The sequence below is a fragment of the Mastomys coucha genome, unplaced genomic scaffold (assembly GCF_008632895.1).
Source record: "Mastomys coucha isolate ucsf_1 unplaced genomic scaffold, UCSF_Mcou_1 pScaffold7, whole genome shotgun sequence".
NCBI lineage: Eukaryota > Metazoa > Chordata > Mammalia > Rodentia > Muridae > Mastomys > Mastomys coucha.
Window position 1 is genome coordinate 83,054,886 of NW_022196913.1, and position 15,863 is coordinate 83,070,748.

At 36.8% G+C, this 15,863-nt stretch overlaps 1 pseudogene; it reads right to left on the reverse strand.

Moving 5' to 3' along the window:
* Window positions 1-9,259: 9,259 nt before the first annotated feature.
* LOC116082121 lies at window positions 9,260-9,697 on the reverse strand (annotated as a pseudogene).
* Between the last annotated feature and the right edge of the window lie 6,166 nt (window positions 9,698-15,863).

Genomic DNA, 15,863 nt, shown 5'->3' on the forward strand with positions numbered 1-15,863 from the left:
TAAAAAATAAAGCTATATTTCTTCACAACAAGATAAGAATATGATTGCTACAGACTTTTCTAATAAGAAACAGAATGTAGATTTTCTTTTCCTTTAATAAAGAGTCTAAAGCCCCCAGTTTTGACAAAACGTATTTAAACATATAGAATAGAGGAGATATAGCACGTTATAAAACTATTCTGGCAAAGTTATTTTAAAATTATTCTTGATTAAATCTTAGATCTTTCTTAGTGTACTGCATTAAACTATATGATTCTAAATGCAAAGATAGCAAAAATAATTAATAGCAACCTGAAGGGGACTGGAAAAGTATTTTTAGTACAACTCCCAGCATCTTAGAAAATAAATAACTCCAACAATGGCTAGGAAATCTTTGCAAGTGAATTGATTTTCAATTTTGGCTCTCAATCAAGTTAAAGATTGAACTCATAGAATAGGTTAGCTAATAGATCACTTAAGCCGACTTTTGATGCCAGACCACTTTGAGATGCTTGGCATATCACTCAGAAAATATTCAAAGAATTAAATCAATTCCATTCTCATCTACTCATCACCAGAATACAATGCATTTTATTCTAGGACTCCTATCTATATGGGTTGATGCTGAACCTTCAGCATCTTACTCAAGTAATAAGTATGTATATTCATCTGGTTTCATCATATTAATCCACGTTATTTAGAATAACAGACCTTACAGAATGACTCTCATTATATATATACTTATTAGAATGATTTATAGGCTGCAGTTCTGCTAATCCATCAATAGCTGGCTGTGAATGGAAAATCCAAGAATCTCATAATCATTCAGTCTACAACACTGGATGTCTCAGCCAGAATCCTGAGGAAATAGAGTCTAATGCCAGTGAATGGGCTTGCTAGTGGACAAGCAAAAAGCAAAAGTTTCCTTTTTCCACATCCTTCTATAACTGGCTTCCCGCAGAACGTATGGACCAGATTAAAGGTGTATTAAAGAAATCTGTTTTCCTGCATAAAGAATTATCCCTCTCAGGTGTGCCTCCATTTTCGCTTTTAGTTAATTCCTGATATAGTCAACTTAACAGCTATGAATAGTCATCAGATGCATTCACTGAGAGACCCGATCTCGGGTTCAGACTCTATCTTAGAGAACCTGACCTAAAGGCGAACTTGGCTTACTCCCCAACAAACCTGCATCTAGCACCAGTTTCCAGGTTACTCCCCAATAAACCTACACCTCCAGGTTTCAAGCCTGCCCCTGGCACTTCACAACCTAACCACCACTAAACAGGAGGAAAGCAGAAGTTAAGTTTATGGTTCGTCTCCCAGCATCAGCCAATTATTTTAACAAAATTCCATAGTAGCCCCCCAATCAAATGTGTGCCAGGCTAGAAACCCCCTTACTTGTTTGCTTACCTCTATAAATGCTTGCTTGAAACTAGGCTTAGGACTTCACCTTTGTGCCCTCCTGCTTCAGGGTGGGAGGTGAGCCCAAGCTCACACACTGAGACCCTTAGTGCAATTGTATCAGAATTGGCTCCTTGCTTGTCTTTGGGGTTCATGAACGGGCACAACATAACTAATTGGAAAAAGTGTTGTGATCTGAATTAGGGCTGACCTGACTCCCACCTCTCCATATCTCTATCTATTTATTTTCTTTGATTTATGTGTATTGTTTTGTCTGCCTTGTGTCTGTGTACCACATGCATGCCAAATATCCATGCAAGTCAAAAGAGGGTGTTAAACCCCTTCAGGTTGGAGTTATGGAATGCTGTAAGCTGTGACATGGGTACTGGGAATTGAAACCAGATCCTCTGGACGAACAACCAGTGTGCTTCAATACTAAGCCACCTCTGTCTTTGACTCTCTTTGATAATCAGACTAGCTTTTAACTTGTAGCATTCCTCTTGTCTGTCTCAGGCCCCCCATTTCTGAGATTGTAGTCACTGTAGTACCATTATTTCCACATCTCCTATAGCAGATGTGGAAAACAAGTAAAATAATTTAGTGAAGGAGAAATCAAAGCACTTATACAGACTTGATGAAACTGCCGAAAAGGAACATAAAAGAAAAAACAACAGTCATGCTCAGAACCCCAATGCAGAAGGGGTAACCAGAAGTTTGAAGACATTTTACCTTTAACCATTGGAGAGAAGGAAAAGAAAGAAATCCTAAAATCTTTAACGGTTACCCCTGATAATATAAAACTGTAAGTAAGTGGAAATCCCAGATTTCTTTACTCCTGATAACTTTTGGGCACCCCTGACATGCTGGGTAAATTCTCCTGAAGAGGTTTTGAGGAATTTGAGACAATAGTAGTCAAGATATTGTTCTGGTCTAACACAGTAGAAGATGATATTAAAGATACATGAGATGTATTCAGTAGGAAACAAAGAAGTGAGAGACTCAGGCTCTTTTCTGTTGTCAGGGACAATGTTGTGGATACCGCAGGAGACAGTCATACACTTGCTGCTGGTGAGGTTTGTGCATGACTCTCATAACCTGAGACAGGAACAGGTGGTTTTCTGCCTGTCAAGTGGATGTAAAGACATTGCCTAGAAAATTTTCTTCTTACACTGGGACAAGAAAACTGACTGGAATATTGACATGGGGGCAGGCTTACATTGCACACAGAGGATTTTTCTCTCCTGTTTAGAATTATGGCTTCTACATTTGCATAAAACTGTCACCAAGTTATATAAACACACTGGTCTTCTTGGCTTAAAACATAATTTATAAAGGTCGGTCCTTGTCATAAAGATGTCAGTTACACAAGAAACAACTGAGAATTTTCTTGTTTTCTCCATTGATCACAACTGCTTCTAGAACATGACAATGTAATTTCTGTTCTTTTTCTTTATCATGAAAAATCAGGGTAGATAGTCCAGGGCAAGGAAAGTTCTGGACTCTCAGTGGATGGCTGGATGCTTTTGAATTTCAGAACTCCTACTAAGCCCTTTTCTTGTTTGGTTTTTGGTTGTTGTTTTTGTTGGGTGTGGGGTTTTTTTGAAATTAAAATATAATTGAGTCATATGCCACTTTCTCTTTCTCCCTCCTCTTCCCCCTTGTTCTTTCAAAATCAAGGCCTCTTGGCCTCCTTTTCTTTAATTGTTGTTATATAGATTATATAATATTATATTGATAGGTCGATACATGCATTCATGCATGCATGCATACATACATAAGGTAGATAGATTCCTAAAGATATAGACACAGCTATAATGTTACTTGTTTAAATATGATTTTATGTCTGACCACTGGTATTGAATAACCAATTGAGGCCTCTTCTCTAAGGCAGACTTTCTCCTGTTCTTACCATTCTTTAGTTGCCTATAGTTCTTTGTCTTAGGTTGAGAGTTCCAAGAGATTCCCCCCCCCCCAATGTTAGCATGCATATTAGTATCATCCCATTAGACTTGTGAAAGTCTTTTCTAGGGAGCCATGTTGGTGAGACTTCACAGATGTCACTTCCCTGAAACTTCCAGGAGACGCAATCCCACAGCAGACATCCTATTCCTCTGACGCTTACAATCTTTCCAGCCCCTCTTCCATGAACTTTATACCCATAGATAAGTACTGCTTTTTCCATTAAAGAAACTTCTCTTTGCAACTGATGGAGACCGTTACAGAAACCCACTACAAATCAAATGCAGAGAAAGTGTGATCGTGTAGTATGCAGCCCCAACTTGTCCATGTATAAGCCCTTGCTTCATGTTTAGATGGTATAAAGGACCACACGAGTATTCGATGTATGCCGGCTTTATCTGTCAACATTACAAAACCTAGAATCATCAGGAAGAGAGTCTTAGTGAGGAATTCTCTAAATCAGGTTGGCCTATTGGCATTTCTGTGGAGGGCTACCTTGGTTGTTAACAATGTAGAATAACTCATCCTACGATGGGCCACACTATACCCTAAGCTGGACTCTCAACTATGTAAGAGTGAAAAAAACTTCCAAGTAAGCAAGGACCCACGTATTGATTCTCTCTCTGCTCTTGACTGTGACTGTGGTATTTTAAATTCTGCCTTGAATTTTTTGGTTTTTTTGCAATAATGTACTGTAACCTGACATTGTAAAATAAACTAAACCCTTTCCTCTCTGATGTTGTGTTCCTTTTCACAGCAACATAAGTGAAAGGAGACTTATGGCATTACTGTATAAATAGATGAGCATTTGTAGTCTGTGGAGCAGCAAAGATTCTAACTGCATTGTTCCTTTCTCCCCAAAGGCCTTTGGGAAAATTCCCCAAAACCAAACTTTACTGACTACAGTACTTTTAACATTCTGTGAGGTTTTAGAAAATATTAAAGTTTATTATAAGGCTTGGTGTGAGGAAGCCAAACATTTGACAACCAAATTTGCTACTGAATACTCCTGAAAAAGTTCCATAGGCTTTAAGCTAGCTTCTGGAACTTTCTATGAAGAATCCCTTAAAATTCTGATAGTGGAGCCTATTACTCAGGAAATTAAAGAGAGCTTTTAGCACTTCAGAGATCTTAAATGCTTATCACTGGTACCCTCAGTAGAGGGGCCAGAAGTATAAGGGACAGTGTATCTATTACAGATCTGATACCTTCAGTCATGAGACAGCTCAAATTCAAAGTGTCAGAGAAACAGTGTGATGACATGTACAGAAGTGATCTACCCTATACTGACACTTTTTCCGTGGAGTTCATCTGTTGAAAAACCAAGTGGAAATGCAGCTATGAAGCTTTAATCTACAATTGATGAAGCCTTTCACATATCTAAAACTGAGTGTTTTGTCCAGTGTATATTATATACCTTGCTGAAGGTACTATATATTCTTCCTGTGATGAAAATCAATAACAAAAACCTTGAAAATAGATGAAAGGATTCTTCCTAGTTAGCTTTCTACTGTTGTGATCAAGACTATAACCAAAAGCAACCCACGGAGGAAAAAAAACTTTGGCTTACAAATTATAATCCTCAATTAAGTAGACTCTCGCTCATGTCAAGTTGACAATTTAAACTTTGATCGAAAGCATAATCTGGATTTAATAATGGACATCTGTCAGACTTTATACAAATAAGTTGAAGTGTTCTACAGATAATACAGAAACAATTAAAACACCTAGGAAATTATAAAATTTGTTTTGTTACTTACTCTCTGCATATAGATCCTAGCTAAATATATTAGCCAATAATAATCTGATTGTTTAAATGGCATATATTAAGATGCTCATGCATTAAATGCTTGCCCTTTCTCCTAGAAGATAACGTTAGAACTATTAGAACTATCACACCTCATCTGTGAGTGATCTCTATGATTGGTACTCAGGATTTTTTTTCTTTTTAGTTAAGTTGTTTGAGATATGTAATTTATTATAATTGTGAATCCACCTGTAAGGTATTAAACTATCAAGTGTTTGAAGAAAAGAATTTCAGTCTCTGAAAAACTTTCTAAACATATTAATAAAAAATGACCTAGCTTCTCTAAAAACTCACCTGTTACTGTGTTTACTGAGAGTAGGAAAATAATGTAAGTAGATTATATGATATATTATTAGGTACATAAAAGTGATTGTAATTGCTATTGCTATAAAAAATTAATCAAATCCAAGAATTCTCAGTAAACATTTATAAATATCATGACTGAGAGGTACTATGTAGACAAAACCAAGGTGAAATCTTCATAATAAAGAAACAAGATTTCAAATATAGTTGTTGGTAGACTGCTCAAAATGCATGATGATCTGTGGAAGAATGGAAGAGAGGAGGAGAGGAGATTGGAGAAAGGTAGGGGAAGGAAAACTGGGTAGGAGGAGAGGGAAGGAGGGAAGTGTTGTGGATGGCCCTGGTGCTGTTTGTATTTTTATGTTAATTCTGCTTTCCCAGGAGGGGTTGTCTGGAATAAGAATGAGTCACAAACTCAGGTGATTTTGTCATCAGAGGATTTAGATTTAATATGGCTTACAAGATTAGGATTCTAGTTGATGCACCCAGAGATTGAGTTACCATTGTTTCTGAACTAAGTTTGAGTGGTGTTTTCCTTCAGCGAGGGGCTCAACTAGGTTCCAGAGAGAAAGGTACAGCAGCAAAGCGTGGGTTTGCAAGAAGTGCACCCCAAAAAGCTGTGGGAATTTTGAAGCAGTGTCTTAGTAGCAACCCACCAATGGGAATTTAGCAAGCTGGGTGGAGAGATTTTGGAGCTCTGAGTCAAAGAGTCTCCATGAGATGAGAACAGGCCGGCCAGACCATCAGGGCCTGCCTGTTTAGCATGGATTATTTTTGAATATTTCCCGCAACAGGGAGGGGAAAAGAGGAGGAGAAGAGATGAAAATCTTAAGTTTAACATTTAAGTTTAAATGTTAAATGTAAATAACATTTGTTCATAAGTGAGAATTTGTTGTTGATTGACAAGTTCAGAGAAATTTTTAATAATATATTGTAATATACAGTTTCTTCATATTTTCTAGGTAAATAAAATCACTTCAATCTTTCAACCAAAAATACCCTTAACAATCAATAGCCTTAATAATTTTATCCAGATTTTCTAGCCAATATTTTTAGTGCCCTCATTATCAAAGGCTTAAGATTTAATTTGTGGCATAGTCCCACTTTTTAATAAGATGTCACAAAAAATAAAAAAGTACTTGTTTTAAATATATATGTAAATATATATATATATACATGTTATATATAAACATATATTTTATGCATACAGGATAGTTTTATTTAATATTTACATACATAAATATATATTTATGCATATATGGACCTACTTTCTATTTTTATAAATATTTGGTTATTTGTAAAGAGTTTCATTTAAAATAAATTAACAGGAACTTGGAGAAACATTTTAAAAAAATAACTGCTTCTTGAGTTAGGCTTTATGAAGAAAAAAATCACTTTAAATTTTAAAATTATTCTTTGGAAATTTTATACACACACACACACACACACACACACACACACACATATATAATGTATCTTGATAATATCTACTCCTTACTATAGTCATAGGACTATATATCACATCTCCCTTCCAACTTCATGCCCTCCTCTTTTCTTTGCTTGAATTTTTTACATTTTTACATATTTATACCATTTGCATCCCTTCCACTACCCCTACCAACACTTCCTGTGACCTCTACCACTCTTATATTCATGGTGTCTTCTTCTGTAACTGTTTTGTACACATACACATGTGTGGGGGGGGGATGACCTATCAGGAGGCTTCTCCTAGAAAAGACTGTTTTTTGTTTTTTATTGTTTTTTGTTTTTTCCTTCAGCATATATTGATTGCTTCTAGTTCTTCATCTGGATGTGGAACCTTGTGAAATTTCTCCTGTCCATGTTGACATGTCAAGGGCTACTCTCACTATACAAGTCTTTTTCAGACAACCATGTCACTGAGATCTCATGGGTGCAACAGCCATACTATGTCTAGAAAATACTGTGTAGCAGTAGACATCCTAGTTCCCTGGCTCCTACAGTATCCCCCATACCTCTTCTGAAATGTTATCTGAGTCTTAGGTGTAAGTTATATTGTACAAATACCAGCTGGGGTTGGGTGTCCAGCCATCACATCACTTACTCTTTGCATTGTGACAACCTGTGGATCTCTGTAATAGCTTTCGTCTACAATCAATTAATCAGTCAATCAATCAATCAATCACTCAATAAATATAAGAAAAACAAAAAACAAAAGACCTTGATGAAGAGTGAGAGTTGCACTTACTGTTAGGCAAAAGATAAGCATTTTAAATCCACCTAGAAATGATGTTGATTTAGAAAAAAATGCAGTGGTTAGCTTTCTTCTAGGGTCCTTAGTTATTGAAAAATTATACCAAGTCAGTATAAATGCTTATAATGGGGCCTATGTCCAAATAAAGAAAGTCATAAATTAAAAATATTGTTACTAGAAAATTTACCTAAACTATTACACATCCAAGCTTAGCAGTGCAATATACCACAGTGCACTGGTTTCTCCTGGCTAATGGCAAGCTATGACTGTCTCTCCTAGCATTAGTGAAACATAGTCAACAGCACATCAATAACCTGAGAAAATATTGCAATTCAAATTACAGTATCTAATAAATATATGATGCTTTCAAATCACTGTGAAGCCAAAAAACAACCCACACACAAAAAAGAAAGAAAGACAAAGAAAAACTGGAAAACAAAACAAAAAAATAACCAACAAGAAGTCAAGTCATCATATCTTAATGTGGAGACCATTTGTACACAGTCCCCAACAAACCAAGAATTGAATTATTTAAAAGAGAAGTTGGAGAATGTGCTTGGGACTTAAAGAATGACTTTTTTCTGCATAGCCATATGAATTGGTGTTCTTTCATTCTTTGAGAGACCAGGATATCTCAATATCCTACAGCACTAGTTTTAAAAAATGGCAGTATTTAGTAATCCAATTTGAGTTGTCCATCTTCAAGTTATGCTTTACTGTGTTTTCCAACATGCCTGTTGGTAAACCTGGTAAAGAAAATACTAGTATAAAAACTTGAGTATATTCTAAATGCAAAACACACATTGAATTTCAAACATAAGATATTTTGGAGAACTGGATTAAGTAAAATATAATGTTAAAATTAAGTTTACCTTTTAAAAATATGGCTCTGGGCCAGCAAGATTGTCTCATGGATACAGGTACTTGTAAACAAATCTGATGTCAATATCTATATCCCACAAGCTGGTAGAAATGAAACAACTGCCAATAACTGTGCTCTAATATTCGCATACATTCCACAGCATGTACACCAATCCCTCTCTCACTCACAAATGTGCACACACACTAATTAATCAAAATGTGGGTACTAGTAGAAATCCAGGCACAGCTTTTCTCAGTCATAGTGATGACTCTTCATAGCAACCCTGTGAGCTCTTCACTGTGCAGCTAAGTGAACTGAGGTACAGAGGTTATGTCAGTTTTTGAAGAACACATTGGTGGGTGATAATATGAATCTATACCATCTGACTCTGTAGTCCACACTCACAGTTTTCTTACTGGAGTATACTTTCAACCACAATACAACTTGAGACTAAAGGAGAGGTCTGAGAATAGAATTGTTCTGAAAAATACAAAGTCATACAAGAAGTGGCAAATTTTTTCACATCATCTAATAGCTACTTACACTAGTCCTCCTAGACTTTAAAGAACACTACTCTCTGAAAGGTCTTGTTGACTATTGGCTTCCATATTTAATTATCTTGAACCCAAATTTATTCCTATACTGTCTGTTCTAACCCTTTCCATTTGAAAGTCCTTTCTTAAAGACTTACTCTTGTGCAATTATATATATTCTTTTTTTTTTTTTTTACAGGTTCAGCGCTTTATTGGACATGTTAACAAATGCAGTTTAGTCAAAAAGACCAAAGCCCATGTCATCTTCCGACTCCTCAGACTCTTCCTTCTTTGCTTCCACTTTCTTCTCATCAGCTGGGGCAGCAGCAGTTGATGGAGCAGGGCCACCAACAGGCGCAGCTCCAGCCGCTGGAGCGGGCCCACCAGCCCCTACATTGCAGATGAGACTCCCAATGTTGACATGGGCCAGGGCCTTTGCAAACAAGCCAGGCCAGAAAGGTTCAACATTGACACCCGCTGCTTTAATGAGGGCATTGATCTTATTTATCCTCCGTGACCGTCACCTCGTCGTCCTGCAGGATGAGGGTGGAGTAGATGCAGGTGAGCTCGGAGACAGAAGCCATGTTGTGGACTGCCGGCATGGTGCTAGTCGCTGGATGAAGTGAGGGCCTCACCCCACGCGGCCTTAGCCTCCTCGGAAGAACCGAGCACCTTGGCAGCAGCTGAGGAAAGGATCGCAATTATATATTCTTCCTGGATATCTCAATGTTCAAATCCAAGTTGACTTCTTTTCCATTGAGCTAGGTTTTTTTTACTTTAATTTATTTATGTATTTAAGTCTTTGAGTATGTCCTGTAACAATTTCCTCCAAGACAAAATATTTTATCTTCAAGAGAATGTTGTTAAGACGCAGAAAGTAAACAACTCAAAAGTTTCAAGAAATGTGGAGATCCCTGCAAACATCATGGCCAGCTAGGAAATGAAACAAGATAAACAAGAAGAAAACCTCAGTTAAGCCTCAGTTAAATCTTAGTTAAGTTTTCCATGCTTCACACTTCTAGAGAGTCTGACATCAAGCAGTTTAATGTAAGCATATTTAAACACAATATTATTTGGGGTGGGGGGATGGAGTTTCTTGGTGTAATACAATACTGGATGAACAAGGAGACATAATCACATGGACGAAACTTAACTCAAAGTACATTTGACCATAAAAATGGATTCTATATCTTAAGCACTTAGGATTCAATATGGCATCTGACCAAGATAGTAAGCAGGCTGTAAAATCAGTGTAACATCTCCCCAAAGGATGGATTCTATTGACTGTGAAACAAAGATAAAGATAAAGGTCTAGCCTGGGATAAACATTCTGGCAGACTTAGGTGAGTTCTGGATCTATGAGATAGCAAAGGTCACATTCTCTCCCAGCCTTCTGAGTAGAACCAGGTACTCATTTTGAGAATACAATCCTGTATGGTTAACATTCCTGGATTCCCTGGTGATCTGTGGAAGCAAGGACATTTGTGCTCCCAATAAATATCTGAAATTGACAAGAGTCAGAGGTTTGCCTTCCTATCTGAGCTTAAATAACCAGTAAAGACAATCTCAGACAAAGTCAAGCTGCCTGAAAAATGTTTAGAACCGCTGACCTGTCAGGAACAGATATTTCTGACCTCTTGAGTTGCCTGAAACTTATATAATGAGCTTTCATAACTTCTTATCCATACTTGGGTAATACATCCATGTTTGGGTAATACAACTGCTCTTAAGTTGTTTCTATTCCTGTAAGATTCTCATCACTAATATTTCTATAAATCATTGAAATAAACTCATTGCTTCATTAATTGGACTTTGGTGGTATCTAAACGTGTTATCAATTCACTAACTACATGGTGTAGGTAGCCAACAGTTTGAATGTATGTGGGTACAGGTGTCTGGTGAAGACAGAAGAGTGCACAAAATCCCCTAGAATTGGACTTACAGGTGACTTTGAGCTACTTTCATTAGTACTATGAACCCAGCTCAGGTCCTCTGTGGAGCAGCAAGCACTGCTAAACCATCTCTCTAGCCCCACAAACCTGTATTTAGCACTCTACTTTTCTAAATTGCAAGTCTATTTATTCTACTTATTTTTCATTTATCTTAACTATTTTTGAAATCTTTAAGACTTTTTATAGAACATTTTCAGTACATACCAAAATTGAGTGATATAATATTTCCCATTGTATACTTTCAGATAACAGATTTTCATCAAAGTTTATTCAAATATTTCCTCATTTGCAGTTTGTGTTATCATTCTCTTAATGGTATTATAATATGGACAAATATTTCTTCATGGTCAAAAAGCCCACTACCAAACCCTATGATTCCAAAACTATAGCTTCTACTTTCCTTGAGAGCCCTTCTTTAGGGCTCTGCCCCCTGTACTCTAGTCTCTTCTGTTTTGATTTCACTTATATCTTTCTTATCTATCCCCACTTCTAATTCCACAGCTCTTCTATAACTGACTCATTTCGTCAGAACATATTGCTTCCCCAAATTATGACTGTGATGTACATCGCTAATGTTCCAATTAGAATATAAATAAATTTAAGGAGAGGAAAAAGTCTTCAGGACATAGGATCCAAGAGATTGGGAAAGAAGCAATTCTTACCACATCTATGGAATAATGAAGGCTAGAAACATTTCAAATATAGCTTTAATTTAGATTAGTGAGGCATAGCAGGTCATGGTGACTACCAATGGGCTTAGATATTCTTAAGTAGATTCTGTTATAACAGGCTCTAGTCCTTTAAAAACTAGGAAAGTCATTTTAACTGTAACTGGCAACATAGCCTTGAGTTGTCTTTTCAGAAATACAAGTCTTTATGGATGGGTTACTAACTTTCATAGACTTACTTTATATACTAATATGGAGAGGCTTCATATTCTAGATACTAAGGTGTACGAATACTTACTTCTCTTCGTGTTTCCATACTTAGCACAGCACACTAGCTCTCTATAAACATAGCATACCCCTGGAAAAATCTTGGTCTGAGGTTTTATACTGAATTTTCTTCCCATTTCAATTAATGATGCCACTATTAATTAATCACTAGGTGAGAAGAAACAAGCCACAATGCCTTTGTGTATTCTGTAACTCATCCCTAGAGCATCAGCAAATCCTGTCAGCTCTCAGCTCGTGGATTTCTTAAATCTAATTATTTTCCAATTCCTGTGTTGCTCTTCAAATTAGAATAAGACACCATCCCTTCTATCAGAACAGTAATAACTGTGGGTAACAGCACAGACACAGAGGGAGAAGTCTTGAGGGAAATAGGAACCCGATGCCCTTGAAATGACAAGTACTTGTTATGAATACAGGCCAACCACACTTAGAAAAATTTCAAATACGTTCATAAATTACATTAACCAGGCATAACTGAAATGTTCTTGTCAATAGAAAAAGAGACCGGATATTATTAAATAAAACTTCTTATAATAGGCCCTAGTACTTAAAAACTTGGAAGGGACTTCTTTGGTAGAACCTCCTAGGTTCCGTTGCTTTCTCATTGATCACTTTGTCCCCACCTTGGTTCTCCAGACTCCCACATGTAGTCCAATTGCCTCTTAAAATGGAATAACCAGATAACTTCCTTGCCAAAATTCTTCCAGTGTCTTCCCAAGATACCTATAACAAAGTACAGTCATTGTCATGGTACACAATAACTCTTCTGCCCATTGCCTACCTTTTCAATCTCCAAACTCATCCCAGGCTGGGGTCTCCCCAGAAGCAATGACTTTCAATGACTACTAGGCACATCATTCTACCAGGATCTTTATGGTCCATTCAAGTCTATATTCAAATGTCCCCTTTAATCACTTTCCTTTGTATCTCCTCAAAATTAGTTCTCCTCTAGTTTCCATCAACTCATCTCTGGCATTTTAACTTGCTTTGTGTTTTTCACAGGGTTTCCTTTCAATTGTTATGATTTGTTTATGTGTTCAACTGTCTACTCGCTTCCCATATTGATCCTCAAGAGATTATAAGCTAACTGTTTCCTTCCTCACTGTACCTCCAACAACTAGAAGAATGCTTTATATACCAGGTAGTCAAAATTTAAGGTTCAATGGGGGAAGAAATGAGTTTTCTTATTGAATACATCTAACTAGTTAAAAAGTATCATTTATTTAATGTTACAACATTTTGTCTTTTCTTTTACCTTAGCCTTTGGGTTTTTTTATTTTAAAATGTTATGCAAAATGTACTGATGGCAGATGTGAAAGAAGGAAGTTCCAAAGAGTCTCTAGTTGCCAAGAAATTGGTTATGGTGAAGATCTAGGCAGAAAGCCTTTATTTATCTAGATCAGTGTTACCAGTCACATGATTTCAAATCATTACACAAAAAGAAAAGTTGAAACATCCCCAGAGTCATATTAAAGATGAAAGCTATCCCTCTTACCTCTTTTGATAATGTATGTATTTTTATATTTAGTTCTTTCAGTAATTGAAGCAGTGAGAAATTTCATGTTGCAACAAGAAACAAGGTTTTTGTAAGATTAAAGCCTTACTTAGGTCAATACCCTCTGACCAAAGACCACAGGAACACTCCTGTACTTGGACAGACTTGGGCTTATTGATTTTCTCTGAAGAAGGAGTTGATACATTGCACAGACCCATGGGGTTTCTCAGTGAGGACTCAGAATTTGATCTCTGTTTGTTCAAGCAAGAATTGGCGAATGTCCTTGGGATGTCCAAGTTGACAGGGCATTATTCTAAATTGGAAGCTATCCAGAAGTACAGTAATATTATGAAGTTATCTTAGTAAATCATATCTATCATTTGGAATGTATGAAACAAGGGTATATATGGTATAGACAACAACACAGTTGTTAGCTAACACAGGAAAATGTTTGGTCATTTTGTTCAGGCAATGCTATGCTTTATAGTTTTTTAGACATGATTGTAGAGCAGCCTTGTTTTGTCTTGAATGTCTTGAGGATAGTGTGGCTTGCCTAACATATCACTTGTTCCTCACCACCTCAGAGTTCACATACTTGAGCCCAAATTACTCTTCAACCACTGAAGGATTTGACTCAGTGACAAAAATGTGAATATCTGTGTGCCAAATCTGGTACAAGTTTAGGTTTGATCAGTGTCTCCCAGTATCTTTCTAAGATCAAATTAATTGCTAACATTTAAAGTTGGGGAATTTCATGCAAGATAAATGTATATTGACTTGTCTGGAAAAATATATACCCTGTGCAATGCTGAACCTAATGTCTGCCTGGCAACACGTAGCTGGGGCTGAGGAAGAACCTGGCATGTTGCTTGCTCTCCTCAGGCATATGGGCTTGGCAGATGTCTCATCTGGAACTTCAGGTTCACTTTCTCTCTTCAGTGCTTATTCTGCCACCATTCACAGTTGTTTCAACTGGGAACTCATCCATCACTGTGAGTCCAAGATTCATAATCTTCCCTCAAAATTATTTTAATTTCACAGTGCTATATTGTCTGTATTAGTTTCAACCAATGAAGGCATCAGTGTCAGCCCTCTCTGATAATAACCTCTAGTCACCCTCTTTTTCTTCAACTGGGACTTCCAGTTACCTTGTATAGACCTTGTATTCTTTTAATCAGTTCATTCTCCCACCATACCTCCACCCCTTCAAACACTCCTTCTCCTCATCACTGCTGCCAACCATGTTCGACTGGGTGGACCATTTCTAAAATGAGGAATTTGCAAGTCATCTCAGAACAATCTAACTTGTCTGACTTCAGCTATTTGTCATGTGTTTTCATGCAAAAATAAAGAAAAGTTGCCAGAGAAATCATATAACTGGGGGAAATTACATACATTTTAAATTTACTTAAAATTCAAATTATAAACTAAACATAGCAAAAGCCTATATGGTATTTTCTTTCAGCATTCATTTTTTCCTATTTTACTTCAAATCATTCTCATCTCTTCCCTCATACTCTTGTCTCAGAGAGCTCTCTCACCTCAAATTCTCTTGAAGTTGGTTCCAGAATGGCAAGAAGTATATTGTTTAGGATGGCAAGCATTATTTTTTAAGCCAAGAACCTAGTATAGTTACTGATACACAGTGAGAACCTAGTAAATATTGTGCAGAGTGAATATTTCTCTGTCACAAAATCCACTTAATTGCTTGGTACATGTACCCTTTCTTGTCTACCTCCTCTCCTATTGAGTGAAAGTAGGCCTGCTCACATCTGTGTATTCTACAACTTTAGTCCTCTACATTATTTTTAAATACTTGATAAGAGTTTAATTGAATTAGAAAAGCAATCTAGGTTATCACAAGATATTGAATAATTACATTTGTCCAAGAGTACTCATGAATACCCTTACAGAGAATGTTCCATCATGATGATTATAATCATGGCTAACAATTGTTGAGTGCCCTCCTTTGCTAAGTACTATTCCAAGGGCCTATTGTGCATCAACCCATTTAATCTTCACAATAGCATGAGATAGACACTATGTTTTCACCTCTATTTAATTGAAATAAAGAAAGTGTAGCTTACCACATTCTCACAGCCTAGAGGTGGTGAGACAATACTCTTATTCACTATACTCTTCTGCCTCCTTTAGAAAGTAAAAATTAAAGGGGGGAACATTAAGACAACCAGCCTTAGTAATATGTAGGATGGTACTGAGATGGAAAAATAGTGAAAGAGACATACAGACAGAGAGACAGAGATAGACAGAGACAGAGGCAGACAGACAAACAGACAGACAGACAGACACAAAAATTGATACTTCTGTCTATAAATTCTGACATGCCTTTATCATTCTTTTCTTTCTTGGTCCAAAACAC